A 10,183-nucleotide genomic window follows, 5' to 3' on the forward strand; every position below is an offset into this window, starting at 1 on the left:
TGTGAATCTCATCATTAGAGCTCTAGCTGGTCTGGTACTGGGGACTGGGCATGAAGGTGAGGAAAGGTGCCCAGCTAATCACCCAGCATCGTGGTACGGAGGAAAGAAATAGAAAAGAATGACCTCATATTCTCTCCCTTTTTATGTAGATTGAGATCTAAAAAAATCAATGCCATCCATATCTTTAAAAAGTCCAAATTGGTTTTTTTATCTCAAACACAAGTAAAACATGCTCAATGTGAATAAAGAAAAAGTGATAAGTATGACCTTGTCCTCTCCTTTCTCATCTCCTCGGGGTGACTAACCAATCAACAGCTGGTGCTTTTCCTTCCATGTAGAGACACACATGTTGTTCTTACTGTTGATCTCGTTTGGCTTGTTTTCACAAAAATGAATTATGCTATAAACATTTTGTGACACTTGCTTTTGCTCAGTCATATATCATTGACATCTCTCTGGGCAACATGACTATGGACTTTGTGTGCTCTGTTCAAGGGTTAGGACTTATTGAACGTTATGTAGTCATTTCCTTGTGAATGGATCCTTAGTTCCCCCTCCAGGTTTTTGACACTAAAAATGGTCTTGCACAACATCTGTGCATATTCTTTGTAGCATAAGATTCCCCAAAGTGGAATTCCTGGGCAACAGAATATGTGTATCTTAATAAATACTTCCAGTTTACTTTCCAGAAACATGATCACATTTCACACTCTGATCCACAGTATAAGGCCTGTTTCTGACAATCTTGCCAGCATTGGATGGTATCAGTCTTTTCTATTCTTGCCAGCCAGATTTTTTTCTCCTTGCTGATTTTACTTGTATTTCTCATCTGTAAGGCCACAAGAAGAACTCTTCTGGGCTTTGGAAAAAAGTGATAGCTCTAAGTCCTGACTCTACTAATTCCTAGCTGTGTGGTCTTGGGGAAGTTAGTTAACTTTTTATTTCTCAGTCTTACAATCTGTAAAATTGTTGCAATTATTAAATAAAATACATGTAAAACTCATAATGCAATCTCTAACAGTTACCAGAACTCAATACATGGTAGCTTTTATTGTTTTATATATATATATTTATTATTATTATTTTACTTTACAATATTGTATTGGTTTTGCCACACATCAACATGAATCCACCACAGGTGCACACGTGTTCCCCATCCTGAATCCCCCTTCCACCTCCCTCCCTGTACCATCATCCCTCTGGGTCATCCCAGTGCACCAGCCCCAGGCATCCTGTATGCATCAAACCTGGACTGGTGATTCATTTCATATATGATATTATACAGGCTTCAATGCCATTCTCCCAAATCATCCCACCCTTTCCCTCTCCCACAGAGTCCAAAAAAGTGTTCTATACATCTGTGTCTCCTTTGCTGTTTTGCATACAAGGTTATCATTACCATCTTTCTAAATTCCATATATATGCATTAGTATACTGTATTGGAGAAGGAAATGGCAACTCACTCCAGTGTTCTTGCCTGGAGAATCCCAGGGATGGTGGGGGGGCCTGGTAGGCTGCTGTCTATGCGGTCGCACAGAGTTGGACACGACTGAAGTGACTTAGCAGCAGTAGCAGCAGCATACTGTATTGGTGTTTTCCTCTCTGACTTACTTCACTCTGTATAATAGGCTCCAGTTTCATCCACCTCATTAGAACTGATTCAAATGCATTCTTTTTAATGGCTGAGTGATACTCCATTGTGTATATGTACCACAGCTTTCTTATCCATTCATTTGCTGATGGACATCTAGGTTGCTTCCATGTCCTGACTATTATAAAGAGTGCTGCCATGAACATTGGGGTACATGTGTCTCTTTCAATTCTGGTTTCCTCGGTGTGTATGCCCAGCAGTGGGATTGCTGGGTCGTAAGGCAATTCTAATTTCCAGTTTTAAGGAATCTCCACACTCTTCTCCATAGTGGCTATATTAGTTTGCATTCCCACCAACAGTGTAAGAGGGTTCCCTCTTTTCCTACACCCTCTCCAGCATTTATTGCTTGTAGACTTTCGGATTGCAGCCATTCTGACTGGTGTGAAATGGTTCCTAATTGTGGTTTTGATTTGCATTTCTCTGATAATGAGTGATGTTGAGCATCTTTTCATGTGTTTGTTAGCCATCTGTATGTCTTCTTTGGAGAAATGTCTATTTAGTTCTTTGGCCCATTTTTTGATTGGGTCATTTATTTTTCTGGAATTGAGCTGCAGGAGTTGCTTGTATATTTTTGAGATTAGTTTTTTGTCAGTTGCTTCATTTGCTATTATTTTCTCCCATTCTCCCAAGGCTGTCTTTTCACCTTGTTTATAGTTTCCTTTGTTGTGCAGAAGCTTTTAATTTTAATTCGGTCCCATTTGTTCATTTTTGTTTTTATTTCCAATATTCTGGGAGGTGAGTCATAGAGGATCCTGCTGTGATTTATGTCGGAGAGTGTTTTGCCTATGTTCTCCTCTAGGAGTTTTATAGTTTCTGGTCTTACATTTAGATGTTTAATCTATTTTGAGTTTCTTTTTGTGTATGGTGTTAGAAAGTGTTCTAGTTTCATTCTTCTGCAAGTGGTTGACCAGTTTTCCCAGCACGACTTGTTAGAGATTGTCTTTAATCCATTGTATATTCTTGCCTCCTTTGTCAAAGATAAGGTGTCCATAGGTGCACAGATTTATCTCTGGGCTTTCTATTTTGGTCCATTGATCTATATTTCTGTCTTTGTGCCAGTAACATACTACCTTGATGACTGTGGCTTTGTAGTAGAGCCTGAAGTCAGGCAGGTTGATTCCTCCAGTTCCATTCTTCTTTCTCAAGATTGTTTTGGCTATTCGAGGTTTTTTGTATTTCCATACAAATTTTGAAATTATTTGTTCTAGCTCTGTGAAAAATACCGTGGTAGCTTGATAGGGATTGCATAGAATCTATAGATTGCTTTGGGTAGTATACTCATTTTCGCTATATTGATTCTTCTGATCCATGAACATGGTGTATTTCTCCATCTATTAGTGTCCTGTTTGATTTCTTTCACCAGTGTTTTATAGTTTTCTATATATAGGTCTTTCATTTCTTTAGGTAGATATATTCCTAAATATTTTATTCTTTTCATTGCAATGGTGAATGGAATTGTTTCCTTAATTTCTTTTCCTACTTTCTCATTATTAGTGTATAGGAATGCAAGGGATTTCTTGTGTTGATTCTATATCCTGTAACTTTACTATATTCATTGATGAGCTCTAGTAATTTTCTGGTGGAGTCTTTAGGGTTTTTTATGTAGAGGATCATGTCATCTGCAAACAATGAGAGTTTTACTTCTTCTTTTCCAATTTGGATTCCTTTTATATCTTTTTCTGCTCTGATTGCTGTGGCCAAAACTTCCAAAACTATGTTGAATAGATGTTGAATGATAGTGGTGAAAGTGGGCACACTTGTCTTGTTCCTGACTTTAGGAGAAATGCTTTCAACTTTTCAAATTTTTTTTTGCTGTAGGTTTGTCATATATAGCTTTTATTGTGTTGAGGTATGTTCCTTCTATTCCTGCTTTCTGGAGGGTTTTTATCATAAATGGATGTTGAATTTTGTCAAAGGCTTTCTCTGCATCTATTGAGATAATCATATGGCTTTTATTTTTCAATTTGTTAATGTGGTGTATTACATTGATTGATTTGTGGATATTGAATAATCCTTGCATCCCTGGGATAAGGCCCACTTGGTCATGGTGTATGATCTTTTTAATGTGTTGTTGGATTCTGATTGCTAGAATTTTGTTAAGGATTTTTGCATCTATGTTCATCAGTGATATTGGCCTTTAGTTTTATTTTATTTTATTTATTTATTTTTTCTTTCCTTTCTTTTCTTTTTTTTTTAAAAATTTTAGTTTTTTATTTTTTAAATTTTATTTATTTTTTATTTTTTTTTTAATTTTTTAAATTTTAAAATCTTTAATTCTTACATGCATTCCCAAACATGAACCCCCCTCCCACCTCCCTCCCCATAACATCTTTCTGGGTCATCCCCGTGCACCAGCCCCAAGCATGCTGCATCCCGCGTCAGACACAGACTGGCGATTCAATTCACATGGTAGTATACATGTTAGAATGTCATTCTCCCAAATCATCCCACCCTCTCCCTCTCCCTCTGAGTCCAAAAGTCCGTTATACACATCTGTGTCTCTTTCCCTGTCTTGCATACAGGGTCGTCATTGCCATCTTCCTAAATTCCATATATATGTGTTAGTATACTGTATTGGTGTTTTTCTTTCTGGCTTACTTCACTCTGTATAATCGGCTCCAGTTTCATCCATCTCATCAGAACTGATTCAAATGAATTCTTTTTAACGGCTGAGTAATACTCCATTGTGTATATGTACCACAGCTTGCTTATCCATTCATCTGCTGATGGACATCTAGGTTGTTTCCATGTCCTGGCTATTATAAACAGTGCTGTGATGAACATTGGGGTACATGTGTCTCTTTCAATTCTGGTTTCCTCGGTGTGTATGCCCAGCAGTGGGATTGCTGGGTCATAAGGTAGTTCTATTTGCAATTTTTTAAGGAATCTCCACACTGTTCTCCATAGTGGCTGTACTAGTTTGCATTCCCACCAACAGTGTAGGAGGGTTCCCTTTTCTCCACACCCTCTCCAGCATTTATTGCTTGCAGATTTTTGGATCGCAGCCATTCTGACTGGTGTGAAGTGGTACCTCATTGTGGTTTTGATTTGCATTTCTCTGATAATGAGTGATGTTGAGCATCTTTTCATGTGTTTGTTAGCCATCCGTATGTCTTCTTTGGAGAAATGTCTATTTAGTTCTTTGGCCCATTTTTTGATTGGGTCGTTTATTTTGCTGGAATTGAGCTGCATAAGTTGCTTGTATATTTTCGAGATTATTTGTTTGTCAGTTGCTTCATTTGCTATTATTTTCTCCCCATTCAGAAGGCTGTCTTCTCACCTTGCTTATATTTTCCTTTGTTGTGCAGAAGCTTTTAATTTTAATTAGATCCCATTTGTTTATTTTTGCTTTTATTTCCAGAATTCTGGGAGGTGGATCATAGAGGATCCTGCTGTGATTTATGTCTGAGAGTGTTTTGCCTATGTTCTCCTCTAGGAGTTTTATAGTTTCTGGTCTTACATTTAGATCTTTAATCCATTTTGAGTTTATTTTTGTGTGCGGTGTTAGAAAGTGATCTAGTTTCATTCTTTTACAAGTGGTTGACCAGTTTTCCCAGCACCACTTGTTAAAGAGATTGTCTTTACTCCATTGTATATTCTTGCCTCCTTTGTCAAAGATAAGGTGTCCATATGTGTGTGGATTTATCTCTGGGCTTTCTATTTTGTTCCATTGATCTATATGTCTGTCTTTGTGCCAGTACCATACTGTCTTGATGACTGTGGCTTTGTAGTAGAGCCTGAAGTCAGGCAAGTTGATTCCTCCAGTTCCATTCTTTCTCAAGATTGCTTTGGCTATTCGAGGTTTTTTGTATTTCCATACAAATCTTGAAATTATTTGTTCTAGTTCTGTGAAAAATGTGGCTGGTAGCTTGATAGGGATTGCATTGAATTTGTAAATTGCTTTGGGTAGTATACTCATTTTCACTATATTGATTCTTCCGATCCATGAACATGGTATATTTCTCCATCTATTAGTGTCCTCTTTGATTTCTTTCATCAGTGTTTTATAGTTTTCTATATATAGGTCTTTAGTTTCTTTAGGTAGATATATTCCTAAGTATTTTATTCTTTTCGTTGCAATGGTGAATGGAATTGTTTCCTTAATTTCTTTTCTACTTTCTCATTATTCGTGTATAGGAATGCAAGGGATTTCTGTGTGTTGATTTTATATCCTGCAACTTTACTATATTCATTGATGAGCTCTAGTAATTTTCTGGTGGAGTCTTTAGGGTTTTCCATGTAGAGGATCATGTCATCTGCAAACAGTGAGAGTTTTACTTCTTCTTTTCCAATTTGGATTCCTTTTATTTCTTTTTCTGCTCTGATTGCTGTGGCCAAAACTTCCAGAACTATGTTGAATAGTAGCGGTGAAAGTGGACACCCTTGTCTTGTTCCTGACTTTAGGGAAATGCTTTCAATTTTTCACCATTGAGGATAATGTTTGCTGTGGGTTTGTCATAGATAGCTTTTATTATGTTGAGGTATGTTCCTTCTATTCCTGCTTTCTGGAGAGTTTTTATCATAAATGGATGTTGAATTTTGTCAAAGGCCTTCTCTGCATCTATTGAGATAATCATATGGTTTTTATTTTTCAATTTGTTAATGTGGTGAATTACATTGATTGATTTGCGGATATTGAAGAATCCTTGCATCCCTGGGATAAAGCCCACTTGGTCATGGTGTATGATCTTTTAATGTGTTGTTGGATTCTGATTGCTAGAATTTTGTTGAGGATTTTTGCATCTATGTTCATCAGAGATATTGGCCTGTAGTTTTCTTTTTTGTGACATCTTTGTCAGGTTTTGGTATTAGGGTGATGGTGGCCTCATAGAATGAGTTTGGAAGTTTACCTTCCTCTGCAATTTTCTGGAAGAGTTTGAGGAGGATAGGTGTTAGCTCTTCTCGAAATTTTTGGTAGAATTCAGCTGTGAAGCCGTCTGGACCTGGGCTTTTGTTTGCTGGAAGATTTCTGATTACAGTATCAATTTCCGTGCTTGTTATGGGTCTGTTAAGATTTTCTATTTCTTCCTGGTTCAGTTTTGGAAAGTTGTACTTTTCTAAGAATTTGTCCATTTCTTCCACGTTGTCCATTTTATTGGCATACAACTGCTGATAGTAGTCTCTTATGATCCTTTGTATTTCTGTGTTGTCTGTTGTGATCTCTCCATTTTCATTTCTAATTTTATTGATTTGATTTTTCTCTCTTTGCTTCTTGATGAGTCTGGCTAATGGTTTGTCAATTTTATTTATCCTTTCAAAGAACCAGCTTTTGGCTTTGTTGATTTTTGCTATGGTCTCTTTTGTTTCTTTTGCATTTATTTCTGCCCTAATTTTTTTTATATAGAAAAGATTTATTTATACCATAAATATTTCAACAAATTCCACTTTCTATGATGAGTTCAATCTTCACAAAAGTAGGATGAACAGCACCTGCTTCCACTAGGATCCATAGCATTGCACAAAGTGACAGTGAGCGTGAAAATCTTAATGATGACCACCAGAAAGAAGGTCAGCAGGGTTGATATCACAGATTTTTCAGTGTTCCAATACAAGTTCTACCCAAATCCATAAAGAAAGACATATGCATAGGAAACTACAAATTGAAAGCAAGTCTATTGAGATAAATATTGGACATCAATTGTATGAATCTTTAAGGCATAACTGCAGACATTCTTCAGACAATCTTCAAATTCATAGAATGACAACAAAGTATGGCTACGTACAATCCATTCGGTTTTATAAACCACTCATGAATAACCTCACAAGCCATTTGAAACCAGATGACAATTTCAAATAGCTTTGATCTATAAACAAGGCTGTAAGACAGAAAGTTAAAATCGAAATACATGAAGTAAATCCTCAGTAGATATGAAAACATCCCATGGTAGTGAAGTCAATTAGCATTAGTTATTAGGGCTTTCATGCACAGACTCATCTCTGATCGATGTGATCCCAATTCATATTTGGCAAAAAATACAAAAGCTGATCTTAACAGTCATATTATTTTTCTTTGTACCCCTAAAAGAAAAATGAACATGAAAAAACTAAATTAAGCTTGGAGGCTCACATTTCCCAATCGGTATACAAAGCAACAGCATGTCAAACTTTCTAATTCACATATGCATTTAAATGAAATTGGATGAAATACCCCTAAATAAACACATACTTCTATGCCCAATGTTTCACAAGGCAGAAAACGCTCAATGAATGAAACTGAGAGGGTAAGAGCCAGGAAGGCCAGGGGTCTCCAAAGGGAGGAAATGGGGTGCAAGTGTCAGACAGTTGTTATCTGTCACTTCCGAGGCAGGAGGAAACAAGCTGTTATCTTTTTCCCTTCTTGATACAAATTTAAAAGAGGTTTTCTCTTACACTTCTGTGTTGCTATAATGACACCTGGTTCCACCTGAACTTCACTTTTCTCATACTTTGAGCTGACCAAGGCATTTTTTCTTATGGAAAGGTTTGCCTTAAGCTATGTGAATGTACTATGTATTTACCCTAGACTCTATCTTCAAGTAGGTTCTGCCTAAAGGCTCAGAACTGACTTGACAAACCAATATGCGTTACTCATACATGGCTCTCCTGATCTATGTGAATGAAGCTATCCATTTGCTCATATCAATCATTTTATGGCCCAGGATGACTCACCTGGTGCCACGGTCATCTCCATATATCTTGTGGGTGAGGAGTCTGCTGCCATTCCTTTCTCTAATGAGTAGACTGCTAGTAGCTAGATAACATCCAGCCAAAGATGAGGAGGGGGCACTCTTTCTGCCCCCTTCTGATGTCTATGTCAGAAGCTTTCTCTCTTTTATACTTTAATAAAACGTTGGGACACAAAAGCTCTGACTGATCAAGCCTCATCACTGGCCCTGGGTTGAATTCTTCCTCTAAGGAGCCCAAGAATTCAAGCATCTTTCATGGTTAGACAACAACCTTTCCAAACAATGGTCTTTTCAAAAAAATGATGATAAGTGATGAGTATGCATATGTCTACGAATGAAATGGGACCCATATGTCAAACCACATAAAAATATATCTTCCCTCAACATACATATAACACAACCAGGCCTTCACATGCATCGATTCTCCAACTATCAAGTCATACAAATATGGATGTAAAATATCACAATACATTCCAAAGTTTAAAAGTGATGGATATTGACTTTCGCCCGCTGGTGCTTCTTTTTATGTCATCTCCATTATATTAGCTATGACAACGAATCATGTGCTGTGCTAAGTCACTTACATTGTGTCCAACTCCTTGGGATCATATGGACTAGGCCCCACCAGGCTCCTCTCTCCATGAGATTCTCTAGGCAAAGATACTGGAGGTTGCCATGCTCTCCCTCAGGAGATCTTCCTGCCCCAGGGATGGAATCCATACCTCCCATGTCTCCTGCATGGGTATGTTCTGCATGTTCTTTACCACTAGAACCACCTGGGAAGCCCCAAGACACATGAACATCAGTGGATTTGGGGATCCACGGGGCATATACAGAACCATTCCTCCAACAAAACTGAAGAATGACTTTAAAATCTCAAACAAAACATGAGTATATGTGTTCACAAACTTCATGGAGCAAGGGTTTCTTCGATCTGAAAACTGGCGTCGATGAAGGACTGTGTGAAGAATACTTCAAAGTCTATTTGGCAAACACAGCCTACGTTGGCTATATTTAGTCCTCAGTTGAATGGAATGTCATGAGTACTGGTCATTTCAAATAAGTAGCCTGTGAAGCTGTTTACACTTATTGGGACGCGTGATATACCACATTCACACATTTCAGTAGCATTGGTGCAAAAACGATACATTTCTCAGGGGAAGCTTCTACATGGACTCTTGGGATCAGAGCTCTAACTCATACACACATACTTTTCCTTTTAAAATGATCCTGCATGATAAGCAAACAAAACACTGGATGAACACCTAGACGGTGAGCTCTGTACTAAATGATTTTAAAGCCAGTAGATGGAATGAGCTGATGAGGAAGACTACAAACGAGTCATCTTCTTCAACTTGGTCAAACTGCTCATAGTGATACAAGTGAATGAAAAGTTGAGCCTGTTGTCATTAAATCCAGATGAAGTTCAAGGGAAGCTGCGATGCTCACTGCCCGTGAAGGAGTCCACGTGGAATGAAGAAGTACTGTGGGAAGTCTATTAGTAACCACCATGTCTTGGGTCCTCTGGATGACCTACAGAATTCTGGAGAGGTCAGGAGATGGGAGGCTCCAGTTCAGAGGTCCTACCAACCTCCCAGGATCCACTTCGCTGGAATCCATCTCAGCTGAGTGATGCGTGTGCCCCCAAGAGAGATCCCAATTCAGAATGCCTGTGGCCCACAGCCCTGCGCTCTGCTCGCTGGATGCCAATCGACGGGGACCCAGGAGCCCACGAAACGAGCATTCCCAGCTGCAATGGTGAGCCCTGAGAGCCCTGGCCCCCGACGCGTCGCCATGTTCATCCCTCTGCCCTAATTTTTAAGATTTCTTTCCTTCTACTAACTCTGGGGTTCTCCAACTCTTCCTT

The 10,183-nt window shown here is 38.3% G+C and overlaps 1 long non-coding RNA gene across 1 annotated transcript; it reads right to left on the minus strand.

Annotated features, from left to right (window-relative positions):
- Positions 1-7,245: 7,245 nt before the first annotated feature.
- Positions 7,246-9,959, minus strand: LOC121820177 (uncharacterized). The gene is made up of 2 exons (XR_006060621.2): positions 8,901-9,959; positions 7,246-7,669 (listed from the first exon to the last, which is right to left on the minus strand). It is a non-coding gene; the product is annotated as an uncharacterized LOC121820177 (long non-coding RNA).
- Between the last annotated feature and the right edge of the window lie 224 nt (positions 9,960-10,183).

The sequence above is a fragment of the Ovis aries genome, chromosome 8 (genome assembly GCF_016772045.2).
Source record: "Ovis aries strain OAR_USU_Benz2616 breed Rambouillet chromosome 8, ARS-UI_Ramb_v3.0, whole genome shotgun sequence".
Taxonomy (NCBI): domain Eukaryota; kingdom Metazoa; phylum Chordata; class Mammalia; order Artiodactyla; family Bovidae; genus Ovis; species Ovis aries.